General features: G+C 44.0%; 1 long non-coding RNA gene across 11 annotated transcripts in view; it reads right to left on the bottom strand.

Annotated features, from left to right (window-relative positions):
* LOC307181396 overlaps window positions 1-16,863 on the bottom strand; it is a 531,327-nt gene that overhangs the window by 400,183 nt on the left and 114,281 nt on the right. The window contains exon 4 of one of the 11 annotated variants that reach the window (XR_013826664.1): window positions 15,838-15,920. The exons of the other annotated variants lie outside the window; for them this stretch is intronic. This is a non-coding gene — a long non-coding RNA (uncharacterized lncRNA). Of the gene's footprint in view, window positions 1-15,837; window positions 15,921-16,863 lie in introns of those variants that run through there. 11 annotated transcript variants of the gene reach the window in all.

Genomic DNA, 16,863 nt, shown 5'->3' with positions numbered 1-16,863 from the left:
CAGAAAGTGAAAAATGGATAAAGAAGTTTTGGTATTTACTTACAAAGCAATATCACTCAGCAATGAAATCTATGTCATCAGGCCCTTAGCAGAACAATGAGTGGATTCAGGTATGATGATTCTAACTGAAATAAGTCACACAGAAAAAGAAACATCATAAGTTATCAGTAATACACGGAATGTAAACTTGGCTACACAGGAACTGAATTACAGAACAGAACAGGGTCTCAAATTTAGAAAACCAACTTATGCTTGCTTAAGGGTAAAGGTGAGTTGGGGTGCTGCATAAAACCAGAGATTGAAATGAGCACAGATAAAGTTCCTTAAGTCAAATATGGAATAGACAAGAGCTACTCCTTGCTCAACGAAATGGACTCAACACCGCATATGAAACGCCTAAGAATGTACCTGACTAGTAAGTATCTTAAAACCTATAGATTGCTATGTCTCCGAAAGAGAATCAAGCATGTGTACAGGGGCATAAACGCAGCAGTGATAGGATTGGAGAGGTTCGGTGAGCAAATGAAGACCCTTTGAAGTCATATTGCATGGTACCCATTCCACGGGTTTCAACTACCCAGGTTTTAGGTATTCTTCCTTCAGCTAAAACATGCATGTGGAACCCAGAGTATCATCAACCATGTGATCGGGAGACGTGTTCTAATATGTCTCAGTTTTTGTACCCTGGTACTCGGGTGCAACATTCCAGACGCTTTACTAACACTCTCCCCACTTGGAGAGTCAGCGCCTTTAACCTCCTGTTTGGCCCAGTTTGCAATTTCTGCGGAAGATGAACAGGAATAGCGAGAACCAATGAGAGGCTAGCTGCAGGTGTCTGGACGGGCAAATTTAACTCTCATTTCCCACCAGGAGGAGGAAATAACCAAAGGCTCAGCATGCCGTGACAGAACCAGATTAGGGCCTGAAGCCATCCTGCGGTGTTGCGGCCAGGTCACAAGAAAGCGAGTTGAAGAAAGGAGCTCAGGGGCACTGTAATTCACAAACATGCAGAGTTATAAATGACAGCTATCGTCCAAAAATAGACTGAAGTAAGGCTGCCAAGAGGACTTGAAAGCGGGGCAGAATTGCAGGAAACCGATTTCAGGAGGTAGACTGGAATTGCATTGAAAGCATAGGAAAAGAGGCAGAACGTCCACAATGATGCACTTGGCCAAAAAGGGCGTATGCGTTTTTTCCTGAATATATTCAGGAAAAAACGCATACGCCCTTTTTGGCCAACCAAGCAAGCTTGCAAAGGAAATCTGCACTACAATGAAGTCTCACTTCCCCCCGGTCAAAAGGGCAATCTGAAAAAAGTGTAAAATCCAGAAAGGCAGGACAGGCCATGGAGAACTGGGAGCCTTGTTATGCTGATTGGCGGGATGTAAATTGCCAACAGACACTCGGGAGAAGTGTATGGTGTTTCCTGAAACATCTAAAACACAAAGCAACAGAGCCTAGGGCACTGCCACTTATGGTCCTATAGCTTAGGGAAATTAAAATCAAAAAGACACAGCCACCCCAAAGTTTGGGACGCCTCTGTTTACAAGAACCTCGTTTACAGTACAAGTTCAACATCGCAGAAAGTGGAAAATGGATAAAGAAGTTGTGGTATTTACTTACAAAGCAATATCACTCAGCAATGAAATCTATGTCATCAGGCCCTTAGCAGAACAATGAGTGGATTCAGGTATGATGATTCTAACTGAAATAAGTCACACAGAAAAAGAAACATCATAAGTTATCAGTAATACACGGAATGTAAACTTGGCTACACAGGAACTGAATTACAGAACAGAACAGGGTCTCAAATTTAGAAAACCAACTTATGCTTGCTTAAGGGTAAAGGTGAGTTGGGGTGCTGCATAAAACCAGAGATTGAAATGAGCACAGATAAAGTTCCTTAAGTCAAATATGGAATAGACAAGAGCTACTCCTTGCTCAACGAAATGGACTCAACACCGCATATTAAACGCCTAAGAATGTACCTGACTAGTAAGTATCTTAAAACCTATAGATTGCTATGTCTCCGAAAGAGAATCAAGCATGTGTACAGGGGCATAAACGCAGCAGTGATAGGATTGGAGAGGTTCGGTGAGCAAATGAAGACCCTTTGAAGTCATATTGCATGGTACCCATTCCACGGGTTTCAACTACCCAGGTTTTAGGTATTCTTCCTTCAGCTAAAACATGCATGTGGAACCCAGAGTATCATCAACCATGTGATCGGGAGACGTGTTCAAATATGTCTCAGTTTTCGTAACCTGGTACTCGGGTGCAACATTCCAGACGCTTTACTAACACTCTCCCGACTTGGAGAGTCAGTCCCTTTAACCTCCTGTTTGGCCCAGTTTGCAATTTCTGCGGAAGATGAACAGGAATAGCGAGAACCAATGAGAGGCTAGCTGGAGGTGTCTGGACGGGCAAATTTAACTCTCATTTCCCACCAGGAAGAGGAATTAACCAAAGGCTCAGCGTGCCGGGCCGGAACCAGATTAGGGCCTGAAGCCATCCTGCGGTGTTGCGGCCAGCTCACAAGAAAGCGAGTTGAAGAAAGGAGCTCAGGGGCACTGTAATTCACAAACCTGCAGAGTTATAAATGACAGCTATCGTCCAAAAATAGACTGAAGTAAGGCTGCCAAGAAGACTTGAAAGCGGGGCAGAATTGCAGGAAACCGATTTCAGGAGGTAGACTGGAATTGCATTGAAAGCATAGGAAAAGAGGCAGAACGTCCACAATGATGCACTTGGCCAAAAAGGGCGTATGCGTTTTTTCCTGAATATATTCAGGAAAAAACGCATACGCCCTTTTTGGCCAACCAAGCAAGCTTGCAAAGGAAATCTGCACTACAATGAAGTCTCACTTCCCCCCGGTCAAAAGGGCCATCTGAAAAAAGTGTAAAATCCAGAAAGGCAGGACAGGCCATGGAGAACTGGGAGCCTTGTTATGGTGATGGGTGGGATGTAAATTGCCAACAGACACTCGGGAGAAGTGTATGGTGTTTCCTGAAATATCTAAAAAACAAAGCAACAGAGCCTAGGGCACTTCCACTTATGGTCCTATAGCTTAGGGAAATTAAAATCAAAAAGACACAGCCACCCCAAAGTTTGGGACGCCTCTGTTTACAGGAACCTCGTTTACAGTACAAGTTCAACATCGCAGAAAGTGAAAAATGGATAAAGAAGTTGTGGTATTTACTTACAAAGCAATATCACTCAGCAATGAAATCTGTGTCATAAGGCCCTTAGCAGCACAATGAGTGGATTCAGGTATGATGATTCTAACTGAAATAAGTCACACAGAAAAAGAAACATCATAAGATATCAGTAATACACGGAATGTAAACTTGGCTACACAGGAACTGAATTACAGAACAGAACAGGGTCTCAAATTTAGAAAACCAACTTATGCTTGCTTAAGGGGAAAGGTGAGTTGGGGTGCTGCATAAAACCAGAGATTGAAATGAGCACAGATAAAGTTCCTTAAGCCAAATATGGAATAGACAAGAGCTACTCCTTGCTCAACGAAATGGACTCAACACCGCATATTAAACGCCTAAGAATGTACCTGACTAGTAAGTATCTTAAAACCTATGGATTGCTATGTCTCCGAAAGAGAATCAAGCATGTGTACAGGGGCATAAACGCAGCAGTGATAGGATTGGAGAGGTTCGGTGAGCAAAGGAAGACCCTTTGAAGTCATATTGCATGGTACCCATTCCACGGGTTTCAACTACCCAGGTTTTAGGTATTCTTCCTTCAGCTAAAACATGCATATGGAACCCAAGTATGATCAACCACATGAACGGGAGACGTGTTCAAATATGTCTCAGTTTTCCTCCCCTGGTACTCGGGTGCAACATTCCAGACGCTTTACTAACACTCTCCCCACTTGGAGAGTCAGTCCCTTTAACCTCCTGTTTGGCCCAGTTTGCAATTTCTGCGGAAGATGAACAGGAATAGCGAGAACCAATGAGAGACTAGCTGGAGGTGTCTGGACGGGCAAATTTAACTCTCATTTCCCACCAGGAAGAGGAAATAACCAAAGGCTCAGCGTGCCGTGCCGGAACCAGATTAGGGCCTGAAGCCATCCTGCGGTGTTGCGGCCAGGTCACAAGAAAGCGAGTTGAAGAAAGGAGCTCAGGGGCACTGTAATTCACAAACCTGCAGAGTTATAAATGACAGCTATCGTCCAAAAATAGACTGAAGTAAGGCTGCCAAGAGGACTTCAAAGCGGGGCAGAATTGCAGGAAACTGATTTCAGGAGGTAGACTGGAATTGCATTGAATGCATAGGAAAAGAGGCAGAACGTCCACAATGATGCACTTGGCCAAAAAGGGCGTATGCGTTTTTTCCTGAATATATTCAGGAAAAAACGCATACGCCCTTTTTGGCCAACCAAGCAAGCTTGCAAAGGAAATCTGCACTACAAAGAAGTCTCACTTCCCCCCGGTCAAAAGGGCCATCTGAAAAAAGTGTAAAATCCAGAAAGGCAGGACAAGCCATGGAGAACTGGGAGCCTTGTTATGCTGATGGGCGGGATGTAAATTGCCAACAGACACTAGGGAGAAGTGTATGGTGTTTCCTGAAACACCTAAAAAACAAAGCAACAGAGCCTAGGGCACTTCCACTTATGGTCCTATAGCTTAGGGAAATTAAAATCAAAAAGATACAGCCACCCCAAAGTTTGGAACGGCTCTGTTTACAAGAACCTCGTTTACAGTACAAGTTCAACATCGCAGAAAGTGAAAAATGGATAAAGAACTTGTGGTACTTACGTACAATGCAGTATCACTCAGCAATGAAATCTATGACATCAGGCTCGTAGCAGCATAATGAGTGGATTCAGGTACGATGATTCTAACTGAAATAAGTCACACAGAAAAAGAAACATCATAAGATATCACTAATACACGGAATGTAAACGTGGCTACACAGGAACTGAATTCCAAAACAGAACAGGGTCTCAAATTTAGAAAACCAACTTATGCTTGCTTAAGGGGAAAGGTGAGTTGGGGTGCTGCATAAAACCAGAGATTGAAATGAGCACAGATAAATTTCCTTAAGCCAAATATGGAATAGACAAGAGCTACTCCTTGCTCAATGAAATGGACTCAACACCCCATATTAAACGCCTAAGAATGTACCTGACTAGTAAGTATCTTAAAACCTATGGATTGCTATGTCTCCAAAAGAGAATCAAGCGTGTGTACAGGGGCATAAACGCAGCAGTGATAGGATTGGAGAGGTTCGGTGAGCAAATGAAGACCCTTTGAAGTCATATTGCATGGTACCCATTACACGGGTCTCAACTCTCCAGGTTTAAGGTATTCTTCCTTCAGCTAAAACATGCATGTGGAACCCAGAGTATGATCAACCGTGTGAACGGGAGATGTGTTCAAATATGTCTCAGTTTTCGTACCCTGGTACTCGGGTGCAACATTCCAGACGCTTTACTAACACTCTCCCCACTTGGAGAGTCAGTCCCTTTAACCTCCTGTTTGGCCCAGTTTGCAATTTCTGCGGAAGATGAACAGGACTAGCGAGAACCAATGAGAGACTAACTGGAGGTGTCTGGACGGGCAAATTTAACTCTCATTTCCCACCAGGAAGAGGAATTAACCAAAGGCTCAGCGTGCCGTGCCGGAACCAGATTAGGGCCTGAAGCCATCCTGCGGTGTTGCGGCCAGGTCACAAGAAAGCGAGTTGAAGAAAGGAGCTCAGGGGCACTGTAATTCACAAACCTGCAGAGTTATAAATGACAGCTATCGTCCAAAAATATACTGAAGTAAGACTGCCAAGAGGACTTGAAAGCGGGGCAGAATTGCAGGAAACCGATTTCAGGAGGTAGACTGGAATTGCATTGAAAGCATAGGAAAAGAGGCAGAACGTCCACAATGATGCACTTGGCCAAAAAGGGCGTATGCGTTTTTTCCTGAATATATTCAGGAAATAAGGCATACGCGCTTTGTGGCCAACCAAGCAAGCTTGCAAAGGAAATCTGCACTACAATGAAGTCTCACTTCCCCCCGGTCAAAAGGGCCATCTGAAAAAAGTGTAAAATCCAGAAAGGCAGGACAGGCCATGGAGAACTGGGAGCCTTGTTATGCTGATGGGCGGGATGTAAATTGCCAACAACCACTCGGGAGAAGTGTATGGTGTTTCCTGAAACATCTAAAAAACAAAGCAACAGAGCCTAGGGCACTTCCACTTATGGTCCTATAGCTTAGGGAAATTAAAATCAAAAAGACACAGCCACCCCAAAGTTTGGGACGCCTCTGTTTACAGGAACCTCGTTTACAGTACAAGTTCAACATCGCAGAAAGTGAAAAATGGATAAAGAAGTTCTGGTATTTACTTACAAAGCAATATCACTCAGCAATGAAATCTGTGTCATCAGGCCCTTAGCAGCACAATGAGTGGATTCAGGTATGATGATTCTAACTGAAATAAGTCACACAGAAATAGAAACATCATAAGATATCAGTAATACACGGAATGTAAACTTGGCTACACAGGAACTGAATTACAGAACAGAACAGGGTCTCAAATTTAGAAAACCAACTTATGCTTGCTTAAGGGGAAAGGTGAGTTGGGGTGCTGCATAAAACCAGAGATTGAAATGAGCACAGATAAAGTTCCTTAAGCCAAATATGGAATAGACAAGAGCTACTCCTTGCTCAACGAAATGGACTCAACACCGCATATTAAACGCCTAAGAATGTACCTGACTAGTAAGTATCTTAAAACCTATGGATTGCTATGTCTCCGAAAGAGAATCAAGCATGTGTACAGGGGCATAAACGCAGCAGTGATAGGATTGGAGAGGTTCGGTGAGCAAAGGAAGACCCTTTGAAGTCATATTGCATGGTACCCATTCCACGGGTTTCAACTACCCAGGTTTTAGGTATTTTTCCTTCAGCTAAAACATGCATGTGGAACCCAGAGTATGATCAACCATGTGAACGGGAGACGTGTTCAAATATGTCTCAGTTTTCCTCCCCTGGTACTCGGGTGCAACATTCCAGACGCTTTACTAACACTCTCCCCACTTGGAGAGTCAGTCCCTTTAACCTCCTGTTTGGCCCAGTTTGCAATTTCTGCGGAAGATGAACAGGAATAGCGAGAACCAATGAGAGACTAGCTGGAGGTGCCTGGACGGGCAAATTTAACTCTCATTTCCCACCAGGAAGAGGAAATAACCAAAGGCTCAGCGTGCCGTGCCGGAACCAGATTAGGGCCTGAAGCCATCCTGCGGTGTTGCGGCCAGGTCACAAGAAAGCGAGTTGAAGAAAGGAGCTCAGGGGCACTGTAATTCACAAACCTGCAGAGTTATAAATGACAGCTATCGTCCAAAAATAGACTGAAGTAAGGCTGCCAAGAGGACTTCAAAGCGGGGCAGAATTGCAGGAAACTGATTTCAGGAGGTAGACTGGAATTGCATTGAATGCATAGGAAAAGAGGCAGAACGTCCACAATGATGCACTTGGCCAAAAAGGGCGTATGCGTTTTTTCCTGAATATATTCAGGAAAAAACGCATACGCCCTTTTTGGCCAACCAAGCAAGCTTGCAAAGGAAATCTGCACTACAAAGAAGTCTCACTTCCCCCCGGTCAAAAGGGCCATCTGAAAAAAGTGTAAAATCCAGAAAGGCAGGACAAGCCATGGAGAACTGGGAGCCTTGTTATGCTGATGGGCGGGATGTAAATTGCCAACAGACACTAGGGAGAAGTGTATGGTGTTTCCTGAAACACCTAAAAAACAAAGCAACAGAGCCTAGGGCACTTCCACTTATGGTCCTATAGCTTAGGGAAATTAAAATCAAAAAGATACAGCCACCCCAAAGTTTGGAACGGCTCTGTTTACAAGAACCTCGTTTACAGTACAAGTTCAACATCGCAGAAAGTGAAAAACGGATAAAGAAGTTGTGGTATTTACTTACAAAGCAATATCACTCAGCAATGAAATCTATGTCATCAGGCCCTTAGCAGCACAATGAGTGGATTCAGGTTTGATGATTCTAACTGAAATAAGCCACACAGAAAAAGAAACATCATAAGATATCAGTAATACACAGAATGTAAACTTGGCTACACAGGAACTGAATTGCAGAACAGAACAGGGTCTCAAATTTAGAAAACCAACTTATGCTTGCTTAAGGGGAAAGGTGAGTTGGGGTGCTGCATAAAACCAGAGATTGAAATGAGCACAGATAAAGTTCCTTAAGCCAAATATGGAATAGACAAGAGCTACTCCTTGCTCAACGAAATGGACTCAACACCCCATATTAAACGCCTAAGAATGTACCTGACTAGTAAGTATCTTAAAACCTATGGATTGCTATGTCTCCAAAAGAGAATCAAGCGTGTGTACAGGGGCATAAACGCAGCAGTGATAGGATTGGAGAGGTTCGGTGAGCAAATGAAGACCCTTTGAAGTCATATTGCATGGTACCCATTCCACGGGTCTCAACTCTCCAGGTTTAAGGTATTCTTCCTTCAGCTAAAACATGCATGTGGAACCCAGAGTATGATCAACCATGTGAACGGGAGACGTGTTCAAATATGTCTCAGTTTTCCTCCCCTGGTACTCGGGTGCAACATTCCAGACACTTTACTAACACTCTCTCGACTTGGAGAGTCAGCGCCTTTAACCTCCTGTTTGGCCCAGTTTGCAATTTCTGCGGAAGATGAACAGGAATAGGGAGAACCAATGAGAGACTAGCTGGAGGTGTCTGGACGGGCAAATTTAACTCTCATTTCCCACCAGGAAGAGGAAATAACCAAAGGCTCAGCGTGCCGTGCCGGAACCAGATTAGGGCCTGAAGCCATCCTGCGGTGTTGCGGCCAGCTCACAAGAAAGCGAGTTGAAGAAAGGAGCTCAGGGGCACTGTAATTCACAAACCTGCAGAGTTATAAATGACAGCTATCGTCCAAAAATAGACTGAAGTAAGGCTGCCAAGAGGACTTGAAAGCGGGGCAGAATTGCAGGAAACCGATTTCAGGAGGTAGACTGGAATTGCGTTGCAAGCATAGGAAAAGAGGCAGAACGTCCACAATGATGCACTTGGCCAAAAAGGGCGTATGCGTTTTTTCCTGAATATATTCAGGAAAAAACGCATACGCCCTTTTTGGCCAACCAAGCAAGCTTGCAAAGGAAATCTGCACTACAATGAAGTCTCACTTCCCCCCGGTCAAAAGGGCCATCTGAAAAAAGTGTAAAATCCAGAAAGGCAGGACAGGCCATGGAGAACTGGGAGCCTTGTTATGCTGATGGGCGGGATGTAAATTGCCAACAGACACTCGGGAGAAGTGTATGGTGTTTCCTGAAACATCTAAAAAACAAAGCAACAGAGCCTAGGGCACTTCCACTTATGGTCCTATAGCTTAGGGAAATTAAAATCAAAAAGACACAGCCACCCCAAAGTTTGGGACGCCTCTGGTTACAAGAACCTCGTTTACCGTACAAGTTCACTATCACAAAAAGTGAAAAATGGATAAAGAACTTGTGGTACTTACGTACAATGCAGTATCACTCAGCAATGAAATCTATGACATCAGGCTCGTAGCAGCATAATGAGTGGATTCAGGTACGATGATTCTAACTGAAATAAGTCACACAGAAAAAGAAACATCATAAGATATCACTAATACACGGAATGTAAACGTGGCTACACAGGAACTGAATTCCAAAACAGAACAGGGTCTCAAATTTAGAAAACCAACTTATGCTTGCTTAAGGGGAAAGGTGAGTTGGGGTGCTGCATAAAACCAGAGATTGAAATGAGCACAGATAAATTTCCTTAAGCCAAATATGGAATAGACAAGAGCTACTCCTTGCTCAATGAAATGGACTCAACACCCCATATTAAACGCCTAAGAATGTACCTGACTAGTAAGTATCTTAAAACCTATGGATTGCTATGTCTCCAAAAGAGAATCAAGCGTGTGTACAGGGGCATAAACGCAGCAGTGATAGGATTGGAGAGGTTCGGTGAGCAAATGAAGACCCTTTGAAGTCATATTGCATGGTACCCATTACACGGGTCTCAACTCTCCAGGTTTAAGGTATTCTTCCTTCAGCTAAAACATGCATGTGGAACCCAGAGTATGATCAACCGTGTGAACGGGAGATGTGTTCAAATATGTCTCAGTTTTCGTACCCTGGTACTCGGGTGCAACATTCCAGACGCTTTACTAACACTCTCCCCACTTGGAGAGTCAGTCCCTTTAACCTCCTGTTTGGCCCAGTTTGCAATTTCTGCGGAAGATGAACAGGAATAGGGAGAACCAATGAGAGACTAGCTGGAGGGGTCTGGACGGGCAAATTTAACTCTCATTTCCCACCAGGAAGAGGAAATAACCAAAGGCTCAGCGTGCCGTGCCGGAACCAGATTAGGGCCTGAAGCCATCCTGCGGTGTTGCGGCCAGGTCACAAGAAAGCGAGTTGAAGAAAGGAGCTCAGGGGCACTGTAATTCACAAACCTGCAGAGTTATAAATGACAGCTATCGTCCAAAAATAGACTGAAGTAAGGCTGCCAAGAGGACTTCAAAGCGGGGCAGAATTGCAGGAAACTGATTTCAGGAGGTAGACTGGAATTGCATTGAATGCATAGGAAAAGAGGCAGAACGTCCACAATGATGCACTTGGCCAAAAAGGGCGTATGCGTTTTTTCCTGAATATATTCAGGAAAAAACGCATACGCCCTTTTTGGCCAACCAAGCAAGCTTGCAAAGGAAATCTGCACTACAAAGAAGTCTCACTTCCCCCCGGTCAAAAGGGCCATCTGAAAAAAGTGTAAAATCCAGAAAGGCAGGACAAGCCATGGAGAACTGGGAGCCTTGTTATGCTGATGGGCGGGATGTAAATTGCCAACAGACACTAGGGAGAAGTGTATGGTGTTTCCTGAAACACCTAAAAAACAAAGCAACAGAGCCTAGGGCACTTCCACTTATGGTCCTATAGCTTAGGGAAATTAAAATCAAAAAGATACAGCCACCCCAAAGTTTGGAACGGCTCTGTTTACAAGAACCTCGTTTACAGTACAAGTTCAACATCGCAGAAAGTGAAAAACGGATAAAGAAGTTGTGGTATTTACTTACAAAGCAATATCACTCAGCAATGAAATCTATGTCATCAGGCCCTTAGCAGCACAATGAGTGGATTCAGGTTTGATGATTCTAACTGAAATAAGCCACACAGAAAAAGAAACATCATAAGATATCAGTAATACACAGAATGTAAACTTGGCTACACAGGAACTGAATTGCAGAACAGAACAGGGTGTCAAATTTAGAAAACCAACTTATGCTTGCTTAAGGGGAAAGGTGAGTTGGGGTGCTGCATAAAACCAGAGATTGAAATGAGCACAGATAAAGTTCCTTAAGCCAAATATGGAATAGACAAGAGCTACTCCTTGCTCAACGAAATGGACTCAACACCCCATATTAAACGCCTAAGAATGTACCTGACTAGTAAGTATCTTAAAACCTATGGATTGCTATGTCTCCAAAAGAGAATCAAGCGTGTGTACAGGGGCATAAACGCAGCAGTGATAGGATTGGAGAGGTTCGGTGAGCAAATGAAGACCCTTTGAAGTCATATAGCATGGTACCCATTCCACGGGTCTCAACTCTCCAGGTTTAAGGTATTCTTCCTTCAGCTAAAACATGCATGTGGAACCCAGAGTATGATCAACCATGTGAACGGGAGACGTGTTCAAATATGTCTCAGTTTTCCTCCCCTGGTACTCGGGTGCAACATTCCAGACACTTTACTAACACTCTCTCGACTTGGAGAGTCAGCGCCTTTAACCTCCTGTTTGGCCCAGTTTGCAATTTCTGCGGAAGATGAACAGGAATAGGGAGAACCAATGAGAGGCTAGCTGGAGGTGTCTGGACGGGCAAATTTAACTCTCATTTCCCACCAGGAAGAGGAAATAACCAAAGGCTCAGCGTGCCGTGCCGGAACCAGATTAGGGCCTGAAGCCATCCTGCGGTGTTGCGGCCAGCTCACAAGAAAGCGAGTTGAAGAAAGGAGCTCAGGGGCACTGTAATTCACAAACCTGCAGAGTTATAAATGACAGCTATCGTCCAAAAATAGACTGAAGTAAGGCTGCCAAGAGGACTTGAAAGCGGGGCAGAATTGCAGGAAACCGATTTCAGGAGGTAGACTGGAATTGCGTTGCAAGCATAGGAAAAGAGGCAGAACGTCCACAATGATGCACTTGGCCAAAAAGGGCGTATGCGTTTTTTCCTGAATATATTCAGGAAAAAACGCATACGCCCTTTTTGGCCAACCAAGCAAGCTTGCAAAGGAAATCTGCACTACAATGAAGTCTCACTTCCCCCCGGTCAAAAGGGCCATCTGAAAAAAGTGTAAAATCCAGAAAGGCAGGACAGGCCATGGAGAACTGGGAGCCTTGTTATGCTGATGGGCGGGATGTAAATTGCCAACAGACACTCGGGAGAAGTGTATGGTGTTTCCTGAAACATCTAAAAAACAAAGCAACAGAGCCTAGGGCACTTCCACTTATGGTCCTATAGCTTAGGGAAATTAAAATCAAAAAGACACAGCCACCCCAAAGTTTGGGACGCCTCTGGTTACAAGAACCTCGTTTACCGTACAAGTTCACTATCACAAAAAGTGAAAAATGGATAAAGAACTTGTGGTACTTACGTACAATGCAGTATCACTCAGCAATGAAATCTATGACATCAGGCTCGTAGCAGCATAATGAGTGGATTCAGGTACGATGATTCTAACTGAAATAAGTCACACAGAAAAAGAAACATCATAAGATATCACTAATACACGGAATGTAAACGTGGCTACACAGGAACTGAATTCCAAAACAGAACAGGGTCTCAAATTTAGAAAACCAACTTATGCTTGCTTAAGGGGAAAGGTGAGTTGGGGTGCTGCATAAAACCAGAGATTGAAATGAGCACAGATAAATTTCCTTAAGCCAAATATGGAATAGACAAGAGCTACTCCTTGCTCAATGAAATGGACTCAACACCCCATATTAAACGCCTAAGAATGTACCTGACTAGTAAGTATCTTAAAACCTATGGATTGCTATGTCTCCAAAAGAGAATCAAGCGTGTGTACAGGGGCATAAACGCAGCAGTGATAGGATTGGAGAGGTTCGGTGAGCAAATGAAGACCCTTTGAAGTCATATTGCATGGTACCCATTACACGGGTCTCAACTCTCCAGGTTTAAGGTATTCTTCCTTCAGCTAAAACATGCATGTGGAACCCAGAGTATGATCAACCGTGTGAACGGGAGATGTGTTCAAATATGTCTCAGTTTTCGTAACCTGGTACTCGGGTGCAACATTCCAGACGCTTTACTAACACTCTCCCCACTTGGAGAGTCAGTCCCTTTAACCTCCTGTTTGGCCCAGTTTGCAATTTCTGCGGAAGATGAACAGGAATAGCGAGAACCAATGAGAGACTAACTGGAGGTGTCTGGACGGGCAAATTTAACTCTCATTTCCCACCAGGAAGAGGAATTAACCAAAGGCTCAGCGTGCCGTGCCGGAACCAGATTAGGGCCTGAAGCCATCCTGCGGTGTTGCGGCCAGGTCACAAGAAAGCGAGTTGAAGAAAGGAGCTCAGGGGCACTGTAATTCAAAAACCTGCAGAGTTATAAATGACAGCTATCGTCCAAAAATAGACTGAAGTAAGGCTGCCAAGAGGACTTGAAAGCGGGGCAGAATTGCAGGAAACCGATTTCAGGAGGTAGACTGGAATTGCATTGAAAGCATAGGAAAAGAGGCAGAACATCCACAATGATGCACTTGGCCAAAAAGGGCGTATGCGTTTTTTCCTGAATATATTCAGGAAATAAGGCATACGCGCTTTTTGGCCAACCAAGCAAGCTTGCAAAGGAAATCTGCACTACAATGAAGTCTCACTTCCCCCCGGTCAAAAGGGCCATCTGAAAAAAGTGTAAAATCCAGAAAGGCAGGACAGGCCATGGAGAACTGGGAGCCTTGTTATGCTGATGGGCGGGATGTAAATTGCCAACAGCCACTGGGGAGAAGTGTATGGTGTTTCCTGAAACATCTAAAAAACAAAGCAACAGAGCCTAGGGCACTTCCACTTATGGTCCTATAGCTTAGGGAAATTAAAATCAAAAAGACACAGCCACCCCAAAGTTTGGAACGGCTCTGTTTACAAGAACCTCGTTTACAGTACAAGTTCAACATCGCAGCAAGTGAAAAATGGATAAAGAAGTTGTGGTATTTACTTACAAAGCAATATCACTCAGCAATGAAATCTATGTCATCAGGCCCTTAGCAGCACAATGAGTGGATTCAGGTATGATGATTCTAACTGAAATAAGTCAAACAGAAAAAGAAACATCATAAGATATCAGTAATACACGGAATGTAAACTTGGCTACACAGGAACTGAATTCCAAAACAGAACAGGGTCTCAAATTTAGAAAACCAACTTATGCTTGCTTAAGGGGAAAGGTGAGTTGGGGTGCTGCATAAAACCAGAGATTGAAATGAGCACAGATAAAGTTCCTTAAGCCAAATATGGAATAGACAAGAGCTACTCCTTGCTCAAAGAAATGGACTCAACACCCCATATTAAACGCCTAAGAATGTACCTGACTAGTAAGTATCTTAAAACCTATGGATTGCTATGTCTCCAAAAGAGAATCAAGCCTGTGTACAGGGGCATAAACCCAGCAGTGATAGGATTGGAGAGGTTCGGTGAGCAAATGAAGACCCCTTGAAGTCATATTGCATGGTACCCATTCCACGGGTCTCAACTCTCCAGGTTTAAGGTATTCTTCCTTCAGCTAAAACATGCATGTGGAACCCAGAGTATGATCAACCATGTGAACGGGAGACGTGTTCAAATATGTCTCAGTTTTCCTCCCCTGGTACTCGGGTGCAACATTCCAGACGCTTTACTAACACTCTCTCGACTTGGAGAGTCAGCGCCTTTAACCTCCTGTTTGGCCAAGTTTGCAATTTCTGCGGAAGATGAACAGGAATAGGGAGAACCAATGAGAGACTAGCTGGAGGGGTCTGGACGGGCAAATTTAACTCTCATTTCCCACCAGGAAGAGGAAATAACCAAAGGCTCAGTGTGCCGTTCCGGAACCAGATTAGGGCCTGAAGACATTCTGCGGTGTTGCGGCCAGCTCAAAAGAAAGCGAGTTGAAGAAAGGAGCTCAGGGGCACTGTAATTCACAAACATGCAGAGTTTTAAATGACAGCTATCGTCCAAAAATATACTGAAGTAAGGCTGCCAAGAGGACTTGAAAGCGGGGCAGAATTGCAGGAAACCGATTTCAGGAGGTAGACTGGAATTGCATTGAAAGCATAGGAAAAGAGGCAGAACGTCCACAATGATGCACTTGGCCAAAAAGGGCGTATGCGTTTTTTCCTGAATATATTCAGGAAAAAACGCATACGCCCTTCTTGGCCAACCAAGCAAGCTTGCAAAGGAAATCTGCACTACAATGAAGTCTCACTTCCCCCCGGTCAAAAGGGCCATCTGAAAAAAGTGTAAAATCCAGAAAGGCAGGACAGGCCATGGAGAACTGGGAGCCTTGTTATGCTGATGGGCGGGATGTAAATTGCCAACAGACACTCGGGAGAAGTGTATGGTGTTTCCTGAAACATCTAAAAAACAAAGCAACAGAGCCTAGGGCACTTCCACTTATGGTCCTATAGCTTAGGGAAATTAAAATCAAAAAGACACAGCCACCCCAAAGTTTGGGACGCCTCTGTTTACAAGAACCTCGTATACCGTACAAGTTCAATATCACAGAAAGTGAAAAATGGATAAAGAACTTGTGGTACTTATGTACAATGCAGTATCACTCAGCAATGAAATCTATGTCATCAGGCCCGTAGCAGCATAATGAGTGGATTCAGGTACGATGATTCTAACTGAAATAAGTCACACAGAAAAAGAAACATCATAAGATATCACTAATACACGGAATGTAAACTTGGCTACACAGGAACTGAATTCCAAAACAGAAGAGGGTCTAAAATTTAGAAAACCAACTTATGCTTGCTTAAGGGGAAAGGTGAGTTGGGGTGCTGCATAAAACCAGAGATTGAAATGAGCACAGATAAAGTTCCTTAAGCCAAATATGGAATAGACAAGAGCTACTCCTTGCTCAACGAAATGGACTCAACACCCCATATTAAACGCCTAAGAATGTACCTGACTAGTAAGTATCTTAAAACCTATGGATTGCTATGTCTCCAAAAGAGAATCAAGCGTGTGTACAGGGGCATAAACGCAGCAGTGATAGGATTGGAGAGGTTCGGTGAGCAAATGAAGACCCTTTGAAGTCATATTGCATGGTACCCATTCCACGGGTCTCAACTCTCCAGGTTTAACGTATTCTTCCTTCAGCTAAAACATGCATGTGGAACCCAGAGTATGATCAACCATGTGAACGGGAAACGTGTTCAAATATGTCTCAGTTTTCCTCCCCTGGTACTCGGGTGCAACATTCCAGACGCTTTACTAACACTCTCCCCACTTGGAGAGTCAACGCCTTTAACCTCCTGTTTGGCCAAGTTTGCAATTTCTGCGGAAGATGAACAGGAATAGGGAGAACCAATGAGAGACTAGCTGGAGGTGTCTGGACGGGCAAATTTAACTCTCATTTCCCACCAGGAAGAGGAAATAACCAAAGGATCAGTGTGCCGTTCCGGAACCAGATTAGGGCCTGAAGCCATTCTGCGGTGTTGCGGCCAGCTCAAAAGAAAACGAGTTGAAGAAAGGAGCTCAGGGGCACTGTAATTGACAAACCTTCAGAGTTATAAATGACAGCTATCGTCCAAAAATATACTGAAGTAAGGCTGCCAAGA

The sequence above is a fragment of the Stenella coeruleoalba genome (assembly GCF_951394435.1).
Source record: "Stenella coeruleoalba genome assembly, contig: scaffold_85, whole genome shotgun sequence".
NCBI lineage: Eukaryota > Metazoa > Chordata > Mammalia > Artiodactyla > Delphinidae > Stenella > Stenella coeruleoalba.
The sequence above is the reverse complement of the archived record's forward strand: the minus strand, read 5'-3'. Positions and strand labels throughout refer to the sequence as shown.